This window comes from Rhinatrema bivittatum, chromosome 4 (assembly GCF_901001135.1).
Source record: "Rhinatrema bivittatum chromosome 4, aRhiBiv1.1, whole genome shotgun sequence".
In the NCBI taxonomy this organism is placed as follows: Eukaryota; Metazoa; Chordata; class Amphibia; order Gymnophiona; family Rhinatrematidae; genus Rhinatrema; species Rhinatrema bivittatum.
Window position 1 is genome coordinate 70,157,134 of NC_042618.1, and position 11,246 is coordinate 70,168,379.

Consider the following 11,246-nt stretch of genomic DNA (forward strand, 5'->3'; position numbering starts at 1 on the left):
CGGATTTTATAAGATACGCGCGGCTACGCGCATATCTTATAAAATCCAGCGTACTTTTGTTCACGCCTGGTGTGCGAACAAAAGTACGCGATCGTGTATTTTTTAAAGATCTACCCCACAAGCATGCACCAGGGGTTCACACTATGTAACTTTACTTCTTCTATTGCTGTCAGGTAAGTAAAAAATTAGAAAAATCAGGGCTTGTCATGTCAGCTGAGTTTTACGGGTTGGGTCTAACAGGGGAGATGGGAGCTTTTAAAACTAGGCGGGTTAGGAAGTCCATCCCTACACTAGGCAAACTGGGAACAAACTGGGAAAATGGTAAGTAGCCTTGGCATACACCCCTTATAAAATCCCCCCCACTTACACAGTAGACGCAGCATTTGCACACACATGCCTGAATCTATATAAAATTGAGCACACATTTACACACGTACAGCCAATTTTATATCACATATGCGCATATGTGCACAAAAATTATAAAATGGCCGCGTCCATTGGCGCAAACTGGCATATGCATGCACATGTGCGCACACCCGTGGGCCTTAAAATTCACCTCTAAGAGCTTCTTAATACATGAGGTATTTTTAGGAATACAGGCTGAGTCTTCTTTGTAACAATAAAATTTGGGAAAGTGAGGGAAATGCTAAAGCTCTTACCTTTGCCCATCCAAGTATTTGTATATTCATCAGCCTAGGACCATGGGTCAAAGAAGAAAGGTGACTATAGTTTTTCACAATTCAATAGGTTTGATGGAGACTAATATGAAACAGCTGGTAGACTCAGAATATTTAACTGATAAGTTTTCTGAGAACCTTAAATTGGTATCAGTTTATCAAGCTCCAATGAGTGGTAGTTCTCTTCTTGCTGAATATATAAGGTGGCCCATGGAAACGTAGCCCACCTTCAATACCAGTGCATTGGAGGCAGGCTACTTTTCCATGGGCCACCTTGTATATAACAGTTGTGTACCTTTTAAGAACAACATAACTATACTAGGAGATTTTAATGTATACAGTGAAGTTAAGGATAGGGGAATGTCTTGTATTAAGGTACAGGTTGGTTTTTATACAAGAAAATTCCAGCCATTTATGACAAAAATCCAAACATACAATCTACCACTTCATAGGATTGCAAGATGTAATTCATTAGTTAACAGAGACCATCGTATATACTACCCACCAAAGTATTTATTAGTGGGTACTTGCCAGGTACTTGCCAGGTTCTTATGGCCTGGATTGGCCTGGATTGGCCACTGTTGGAAACAGAATGCTGGGCTTGATGGACCCTTGGTCTGACCCAGTATGGCATTTTCTTATGTTCTTATGTTCTTATAATCATAGGTTAGATGAACAACAATTTTATTATTCTTTACACTTTTTCCAAATCATATAAAATGAAAATTATGATTCCACTTATTTCTTTATTGAAATCATCAATACACGTCACTGACTAGCCAATGAATTAATCTAGGGATCCTATGAAGTGGTAGACTGTGTATTTAGATATAGTTGGTTAACAGTAAGACTCATATTACTGGCCATACCCTGGACTTAGTATTTACCACCAATAGAGATTTTATTAGTTTGGATTCTCTACTGATAGACCAGTTGTCTTGGTATGATCATTTTTTAATCTGATTTCTACTTGCAGTATGTGTCACTTGCGAGCATCAGAGTAGAATTAAGATGACTTCAAGGCAGTTATCTGAACTGAATGTTTATACTCTGAGAGAAATGTTGGATGCAGTATCTATTGTTCCTTATGAGCAATCTTTAGAAAGGTCACTGGAGCAGTGGGATATGCAATTGAAAGGCATTTTCAACTGTTGGGCCCCTGAAAAAAAAAAACGCACTGTTTAAATCCAGTGAAGCAAGCACCATGGTATCATGCAGGTTTATGCCTCATGAACAACAAATGAGACAGCTCGAGCATAGGTGGAAAAATAATAAGACTAAGCAAAATTGGGAGTTTTCAAGTTCCCAGAGGTAAAGATATAAAAGGGCAAGAAATCAGCCAAAAAATCTTATATGCTACTCAGCTATCGGCAGCAAACAATCCCCCCCCCCCCCAAAAAAAAACAAAAAAACATTTTCAATTGGATAAACAACTGGCAAATTCCAGGTCTCCAGTAGATGATTTAGCAGGGTTGGAAATGTCTTATAAGCAGTTTGCTACTTACTTTGAGGAAAACATTTTGGCAATTTGAGCTAATATCAATTGCTCCTCGTGATTTGATAATTCCTGTTAGTGGCACGTCCAGTAAATTAGAGAACATGTTATCAACAGATAAAGAAGAAACTTGTTTATATGGAAAAAGATACAGTAAATTAATTTATTTAAATTAGGGCCGGCGGTAAAATTAGGGCCGGCGGTAAAAAGAGGCGCTAGGGACACTAACGCATCCCTAGCGCCTCTTTTTGGACAGGAGGGGCAGCTGTCAGCGGGTTTGTCAGCCGACGCTCAATTTTGCCGGTGTCGGTTCTCGAGCCCGCTGACAGCCACTGGTTCGGAAACCGGACACCGGCAAAATTGAGCGTCTGGTTTTCAACCCGTGAGCCGCGGGCCTATTTCAAATTTTTTTTTTTTTTTTTTTTTTTTTTTTTTACTTTTTTTAACTTTCGGGACCTCCGACTTAATTTTGCCCAATAACCCTTTTACAAGATGGAAAAAGTAGTGGCTACTGTGAAAACAACTATTTGTAATCTAGACCTTATCTCCTCTGAGTATTTAAAGAATTCATGTGTATCTACCCATGATAGTTACCATTTGGTTTTATTGTTCAAGAAATTTGGGGCTTCTGAGGGTAAATTGTCAATTAAATTTTAATTGTTTGCCACGTTGAGGTTTGTTTATCAAATATAGCAAGCAGGTAATCAAAAGTATAATAGATAAATAAAATATTCGGCGAGTATAGGTGCCTAAAACATGTTTCTGACTATTGGCACCTGACTAATTTTAGCATTATAAACAGAGGCTCTAAAGTAAGGCCATGGTATAGGGATAACCTAAATTAGACGCTCAACACTGAGCTCCTTACTCCATGCCCCAACCCTAGACCTGCCTTAGGCCCTGCCCCCTCTTAGGCACCTGTGGCACTCAGAGCCAGCAAACATTTTATTTCAAAAGCCTAGGCACCTAATTATGTAATCTAGGCACCTAGACCTTTTGAATATCTGGCTCACAGCTTTTAGCTGAGTAGCAGTTTTGATAAAGAAATCTGAATTTGACAGGATTTTTTTGTTATTCCCTTCCTATTAATATTCAGAGGGTTCATGTGCTAAAAGGCATTGTTTCCTGTCATAACTTTGGAGCAACTTCCCAGTCACACTTGCGGTTTCCTAACCAACAAAGGACAGGATCCTTTGGGGGAGAGAAATGTGCCTTTATTGTAGAAGCATAAAATAGATTACAAACTCCTCTTCATCTACAAACCTCATGCACATTTGCCATATTGCTTGGATTAACATACTTAAATGTTGTATATGCTTATTTCCAGCTGGATTATTATTGCTTATATGATTCAACTTGCCTGTGCATTGCTGCAGCTATCATCTATGTATTTTTTTTTCCTTTGCAAAATTCAGGTTTGCTCACCATGTAGTGTACTTTTTAGCCAATATCTATTGCTATCAAAAAATAAGCATGAAAGTGTTATAAAAACCTGCTCCTTTAAGACAGATTAAAGCTATTTTATATAGCATGATTTAGGTATTTTATATAGTCTTTCCACTTTAATATATGGAATTGAAAAAAAAATGAGAGTGCTTATTAAATGAAGATGTAAAAGACTACCATCGAACTAGTCCCTACTCTGGGGGCCTAGCTTGAACAGACAGTAAAATAAATAATCCTAAATTCCATCTCATTAAATGTCTAAATGATGCATTGTAGTAAAGTGTATGAGGTCATGTCATATCCGGATACTTTGTGTCTGAAGTGGTGCACTGATATTTTGTAGGAAAGTTTGCACAACCTTGTGTTCTGCCCACTCTGAAGCATCATTCAATTGTTGTGTTGCCTTTTAGAGTCATCGCATGCCTCCTGCGTTCATTTTACACCCACACACTGGTGCACCATTCTGCAGAAAAAGCACCACGCATTCCTCCGCCTTAAAGCCCCAGTTGAAAAGTAATTTCCTTACTTACTCCAGGGCGGTATTAACTCATTAGGTCCCTCCACATCTGACCCTGTTGCCACTTACGGCCCCCTCTTAACATTTGGCAGGAATGTCAGCAATCTAAACACATGATTGAATCCGGGAAGGGCACATCTGTTTCAAAGCTCCACTGACTTTCACAGCTGACCTACCTGGACAAACATTCCTCAGACATTCTAAACATCCACAGTCGAAAGGCGCTGGCCCCCCAAAAATGACGAATTTTTATACAGTTGGATAATGCTAAATGAAAGTCATCAAACACATATGACATTGTGAGAATAATATATTAAACAAATCAAGACATTCTTACTGATGATACTGAACATAATTATTTCTTAATGCTCTTAAAATTGTATCTTAATGTGAAAGTCATACTTCCCTTTGCATAGTACTGTAGGATCCCACAAGTCAGGAACCTGATAGCACACCTGTGAAAAGATGTTATGAGAGAGCAGATTGGCCCTAGGAGCATACATAAGATCCAGCACTTTTGTTTCCACTGTCTTCAGCCTATCTGCTACTATAGACTGTGGCCTGATGCTTGATTTGGCTTAAGACCTGCAGAGATCCATATTTGGGCACTTGTCTAGTTAATTTCTAGCTGGATAACTTTTTATCTGGCTAAAAATTGGCTGGATAAATCAGAAGTGTTCCGGGGGTGAAATTGGAAGGAGCTGAGTTAGCTAACTCTAGTCGATCCATACACTTGTCCTAACTTATCCGGCTAACTTTAAGATAGCTGGCTATATTTAGTGGCACAGCTGCACCACTGAATATATAGGTTAACTCATCTGGATAAATGTATCCGGCTAACTAGCTGAGCCCCACAGTGGCTGAATATGAACATCTATGTTTGATTTTCTTTTCTGAGATTTTGACTCTGCTATTCTGAATTAACCTGGTTGGGAGACCAACTGTGTATTATTTCAAAAGTACTCACAGGAAGTCAAATATTCACCCCCAATCAATTAGAAAGTCTTAAAAAAAAAAAAAACAGCAGCTTGCAATTCCTCTGAATTCCTTGAATCAACCATGCTCAGAAACAATAGCAGTACAGTAACTGCAAAAAAATGATCACATTTCCCCCATCCAATTTGCCCAGTTAAGATTCTTCCATGCGTGGTAGATAAGCATACAAATTTCCATATTCAACCCAATACCAACTTCCCTCCTGTGCCCCTCCCCCCACCTAAATCTTTTCTTTTATCTGACATCAATGTTTTTCCCACTACCACCATCCATATTGGTACTAATCGTGCCCAGAATCCACCAAAATACTGCCCTCCATGACCTCTGCTGCTAGGCCACTTTAGGCCTTGTCATCTTCCTTCTTATAACCCCCAACTGATCCTCTGTCATCACCTCCCTCTCACCCATCCTCATTCTCTCCTCACTCATTCCCATCTATTCTCTCTCACCTCCCAACCTCACCTTATCCCTTTCAATCTCTCAAATTCCCTCTCACTGATCCCCTCATCCACCAACTTCTCTCTTAAATCCCCAAGTCAGTCTTCTTTTATTCCCCCTCATACACCTTCTTCGGCCAATCTCTCTCAAGCTGATCCAATCTCAATCCCTCCTGTATCTGATCTTTTCCTTCAAACCGCCCCTTCTCTAAACATCCCCTTGGCCAGGGTCAGTAGCAATGTTTTTCTTTTGGCCATGGGCCAAAGGTAGAAAACATCTGGTGAGAAGAGAGGGCAGGCTGATGACTGGGGCAACATTTTTCTCTTGGATAAGTTCATTGGTGGATGAGTAGAGAGGAACCATGGCAATATCCACTGGCAAATGCATACTCAGACCTCCCCTCCCCTCCCTCCCGGCTATTATTAAGCTCAATGATGATCTGTAAGTGGCAGCAGCATTAGTAATGAAAGTCAGTGTGGAGCCTATGAGCCAGTGCAAGTTCACAAGCCCTGCAGTGACCCCCAATCCCTCTTCGTGTAGGGCTTTCTGTTGCCACAGAAACTTATGCAAGGGAAGGACACGGCAGGGCCTGTGAGTGCATGCTGGCTTACAGGCCCTATGCTGACTTCCACTACTAATCCTGCTGGTGCCTAAAGAGTGCTGCTATTTGAGCCACTTATGTCCCCCATTATAGAAGCCCTGACATGACTTTTCATTGGGAGCTCAAGGTAAGTTACATTCAAATACAGTAGATTTTTCCGTGTCTCCAGAGGGCTTACAATCTAAGGGATCTATTTACTAAAGATTTTCTCCCATTTTGGGGCAGATTTTCAAAGGGAATAGGCTCGGCGGCGTGCGCAAGCCCCAGGACGTGCGTAAGTCCCGGGGCTTTCCTGGAGGGGCGTGTCGGGGGCGTATCGCGGCAGTGCGTCATTCAGGGGCGGGGCCGCGAGCATGGTTCCGGCCCGGGGGCATTTCGGGGGCATGGCCAAGGCCTCCGAAACTGCTCCAGGGCCAGGGAATCGCGCGCTGGCGGCTGGCCCGGGGCACGCAAGTTACGCCTGCCTTGGGCAGGCGTAACTTGTCCAACAAAGGTAGGAGGGGTTTAGATTGGGCTGGGAGGGTGGGTTAGGTAGGGGAAGGGAAGGGAAGGTGCTGGGGGTGGAAGGAAAGTTCCCTCCGAGGCCGCTTCGATTTCGGAGCTGTCTCGGAGGGAATGGAGGCAGGCTGCACGGCTCGGTGCATGCAGGCTGCCGATTTTGGGCAGCGTGCGCGGGCGCAGTTTTTAAAAATCTACCCCTTTGTGTCTATGGGAAAAATGCTTAAAAGTGAATTTTAAAAGCTAGGATTTTAAAAGCCACATATATGCATGTGCATCTCTCAATACACGAATATCTCACGTGGAACGAGAAAGGGGCATGTGGGTGGGGCACGGGCATTCTGGGGTGAGGCGAAAGGAAGTGCACGCAAGTACTTACCTGGGGGTGTGCTCAGGGCCAGTGCTGCATAATTTTACTTCTGCTATGGAGGAGGTGTAAGTTTAAAAAAAAAAAAACAGGCATTGCTGCCTGGTTTAAGGGGGTCTGGGGTAACTGGGGGGAGGGCAGGCTAAAGAACCAGGGGGGTTTCAAGGACCTAGCTCAAGAAGGGGGGAACTTGCGGACAAACTGGTCATGGCATGGATGCTCATCTGCTACAAAATTCCTCCACTTGTGCGGCTCATACCCAGATGTGTGCGGCTGTGCATGCCCAGTTGCAAAACAGAGCACACATATACACGCGCCTAGGCTATTTTGTAATGTGTACGTTATAAGAAATTGGAGAGTGACATGACTAACTAGCAGAATTTGAACCCAGGATTCCTTGGTTTTCAGCTTCCTGTCCTAACCCCTAGGCTACTCCTCCACTCCTCACAAAGGTGAAATCTCACCAATGATCTGTACCTCTTTTTGTTGTTGTTGGTTATGATTCTTCCTATGAACCCCATCATCCCTCTGACTTTGGCAACTGCCTTAATATACTATTTTGCTACCTTAAGATGATCATACATGATTACCCCAAGAATTCTCTTCTGATGGGTACACTCAGCTTCTCACCCCTCACTGTATACTGCTCCTTCAGATTTCTGCGCCCCATATGTTATGTACAATTCTGTACTTTTTTTGCACTAAATCTGAAATGCCAAGCATTTGACCAAACTTTCTTAGGCCACTTCCCATTCTGTCTACTTCATCAAGAGTGTCAATTCTGTAACTATCTGTCATGAAATGGGACAACTGGTTTATGAAATGCATGAAATATCATTTGTGACACAAGTCAATATTAACCAAGCAGATCCAGCAAATGTGAGGTAATCTCTGACTTTCTTGATAATACAGCTGCTCCTGACAGCATAGGGAATTGCAGAGAGCTTGTAAAGAATTTTAGAAACAATGATTTAATGGTAACGAGGTCAATATTCAAATGCCATTTATTTATTTATTTATTTATTTGTTATTTTTTTTTATATACCGATATTCGATCTCAATCGAGATATCACACCAGTTTACATTCAGGTACTGTAGGGTTTTTTTCTCTATCCCCAGAGGGCTTACAATCTAAGGGCCTGATTTTAAAAAGCATTTACTCGAGTAAAAACCAGGTTTACTGGAGTAAATTCATTTTACTTGAGTAAGTGGGTTTTTGAAAATTGCTACAATATATGCCATTGACTTGTCTATAGGATTTACTCACATAAGTGCACTTTACTTGAGTAAATGGCTTTTGAAAATTGCTACAATAGTAGCTACATTTACACATGTAACTCCTTTTGAAAATTACCCCCTAAGTTTTTAGATGGATAACTCAAATGTTATCCATGTAAATGACAAACATGTCATTTTCAGTCTCTTATCCGGCTAAATTATAGCCGGATACATAGTTATCTGGCTATAATTTAGCTGGATAAAAAAGGGGCATTTCAGGGGCATTCCAGGGAGGGTTGAGTTATCTGGCTAATCTAGCCAAATATCGAGCATATCTGGTTACTTATCCAGGTAGCTTCAGAGATATCCGAGTAAGTAGTGCATCTTAGAAAAAAATAACCACGTCACAGGCCTCTCGGCCTGATGCCCACCCTCAAACCACCACATATATCTACCCCACTTACCCCCTTTGCTATTCCACAACTTGGCGAAAACGTTAACAATTTGGAAACTTTACAGCTTTCATAACATGATCACTTCTGGCCCAGGCGTCCGTTCCCCCCCCCCCCCCCCCCCACTAAAAATACTTTAAATGTCCTTTCTCTGCCTTCCCCCGTCATCTGCCTCCACCACCCCTGGCTTATACCCGTCCATTCACCTATTACCTCCAAAAGTGGCCCCTCTGTACCGGGATCGCTGTTCTCAGTGATCCTGGCTGCTTCTAGCGTAATTTAGGCTATTACCTTCGTAACGCTTCCAGGTAATAACACTGGAAGCGTATTTTTACACTAAACATTGGCTCCAATGTTGGGCAATGTGGACATCATCACAGCACAAAAAGTTATGTTTTTAAATGCATTTATAAAAATTGTTAAAAAATGATGTACTTAGGGTGATCAATAATTATAACAAAAGATGCAATTTAATCCACCTTGGGTATTCTCTGACAATGTAATGTTATGAACTGGTGCATCCTATATATGAGAACCTCTTTTTCTCTTGATGGTGCATATAGAGAGAGAATGTTTTGCATTTGTATGAAATTTTTATGACAATTTTGCTGTCCTTGTAGTTAGTCATAGTGTAGCTGATGTATATTACATGGGTAAAAATGATTGTGTAGAAATAATACTGGTGGAACTGGATGCCATTATGCATATATGTTACTATACAGTAAGTTGACTTACATTTATTTTCCAACTTTATTTTTCAGGCTGATGAATAACCAGCAAACATCTTTTTTTTTTTTACAGAGGATCCGTATCCCTACGTAGGTAAAGAGATCCTTGTATATTTAAATCTCTGTACCCCTTTCCCGCCCTACTCACCCTGCCCCTCCAATACCCTTTTGCTAACCCATTAACCCTTTTCCCTTCTATACCGCCCTTAAATCATCCTAACCCCCTTCTTATTTCATATTTAAGTGAATACTTTAAGTAAATGTCTCTCATTACCTCCTTAGCTCTACAATTTTGATTATGACTGTACTTATCATCAACTGTATATAGTTGCAGCTATTTGTGTTCTTTCACTCCTTTCTGTCCAGCCTTTGCCCTTCCCTTAGCCTCCCCTCTCCCACTCCCCGGTATCCTCCCTTTCCCACTCCCCTCCCCTCTACTATTGCTCTACTACGCTATTGTTTTACCTATTTATCAGTTTTACTGTGTTATTGTTATATTGTAACTTTCCTCCTTTGAGTTTTTTGTAAACCGGCATGATGAGTTTCACGAATGTCGGTAAATAAAAGTTAATAAATAAATAAATAAATAAATAAATACCATTCATCTACCAGAAGGAAGAATAGGATGATGAAAGGATTCCTCAATCACAGGAATGTGGTTTCTGCCAGGAAGGTGGGTAGTTATTATTAGTGATGTTTTGCATATTTAAATGATGATATGTATGTATATGACAGCAAGTATGATGCTGTTTGTGACTGCATGACTGTTGTGCCCATAGAAGCTGGCCAAGTTGTCACTTGATTACGTAATAAGTAGCATGTCTGTGCACCATATCTGCTATGCAGATCATCTAGTAGCTTGTGGTATTACTTTGGTCCTTTATTTACAAATAACTGCATCTTCTGAAAAAAAATATCTTTGGATATTGTGCAACAGAGTAAAATATGGGAGCTTACTCCAGATAGATTTTCTCAAACAAACATTAAAAGAATTGTTTTAAATGTCAGATTTATTCCCATAGAAAGCAAGGCGTGCTGCCTAGATTTACACCTGCTTCAGGTAGGAATAACTATCTTGGGCTTTGAGAGCTGTTGAAGGTGAATACAGGCAGGCACGTATTTGGGTAAACATTTGTGGCTGGAATGGAGAGCTTTAGTGAAACATTCTAAGCAGGTTCCTCATGCATACTCTGAATTGCTTTTTTTTTCAGGCTGTAACAGATATGTAGTGAGACCCCTGTTTGGTGGTTAGACTTCATCTGGGGAACTGCGGTTGCCGGGATTTGACCAGCAGAGGGGAAGCTAAAATTTCATGGGTCCCTGGCATGGTCAGTAAACCCCGTCTTCAAACCCCAAGATCCAGATGATTGGTGATGAGAAGGTGCAAGAGGAACCCAAAAAAAGCCCAGGAAAAAAAGAAAAGAAACAAATGCCAGTACCAGTCACCACCGGGCCAATGAGGAAAAACAAAATAGTCTGAGTCCAATTAGTGTTCAAAATAAACAGTTTACTTCAATTTAAAATTAAGGATCCAAACTAGAATAGTGAAAATGAGAAGCAGTTTCTGGTTACTTACCTTTGTTATTTCTTCAATGTTCAATAAAAATGATTTAAACAAAAAATATGAGTCAGGAAAATCATAGTTTCCTTGTCTATTTTGTTCCTCCTAATTTGTCTTCTGCACCCTCATTCATATTCAATAACCCATCCCCTTCAGTTGGGATGCAATAATCCAGCATCCACTGGGCAAAGATGACAAAAAATCCCAAAGTTCAAGAAATGTGCTCAAGATCAAAACAGGTCTTCAGATTTC

The 11,246-nt window shown here is 40.9% G+C and overlaps 1 long non-coding RNA gene across 1 annotated transcript; it reads left to right on the top strand.

Moving 5' to 3' along the window:
• Positions 1–9,464: 9,464 nt before the first annotated feature.
• On the top strand, positions 9,465–10,982 carry LOC115089317. The gene is made up of 3 exons (XR_003856066.1): positions 9,465–9,527; positions 10,046–10,106; positions 10,645–10,982. It is a non-coding gene; the product is annotated as an uncharacterized LOC115089317 (long non-coding RNA).
• The last annotated feature ends 264 nt before the right edge of the window (positions 10,983–11,246 follow it).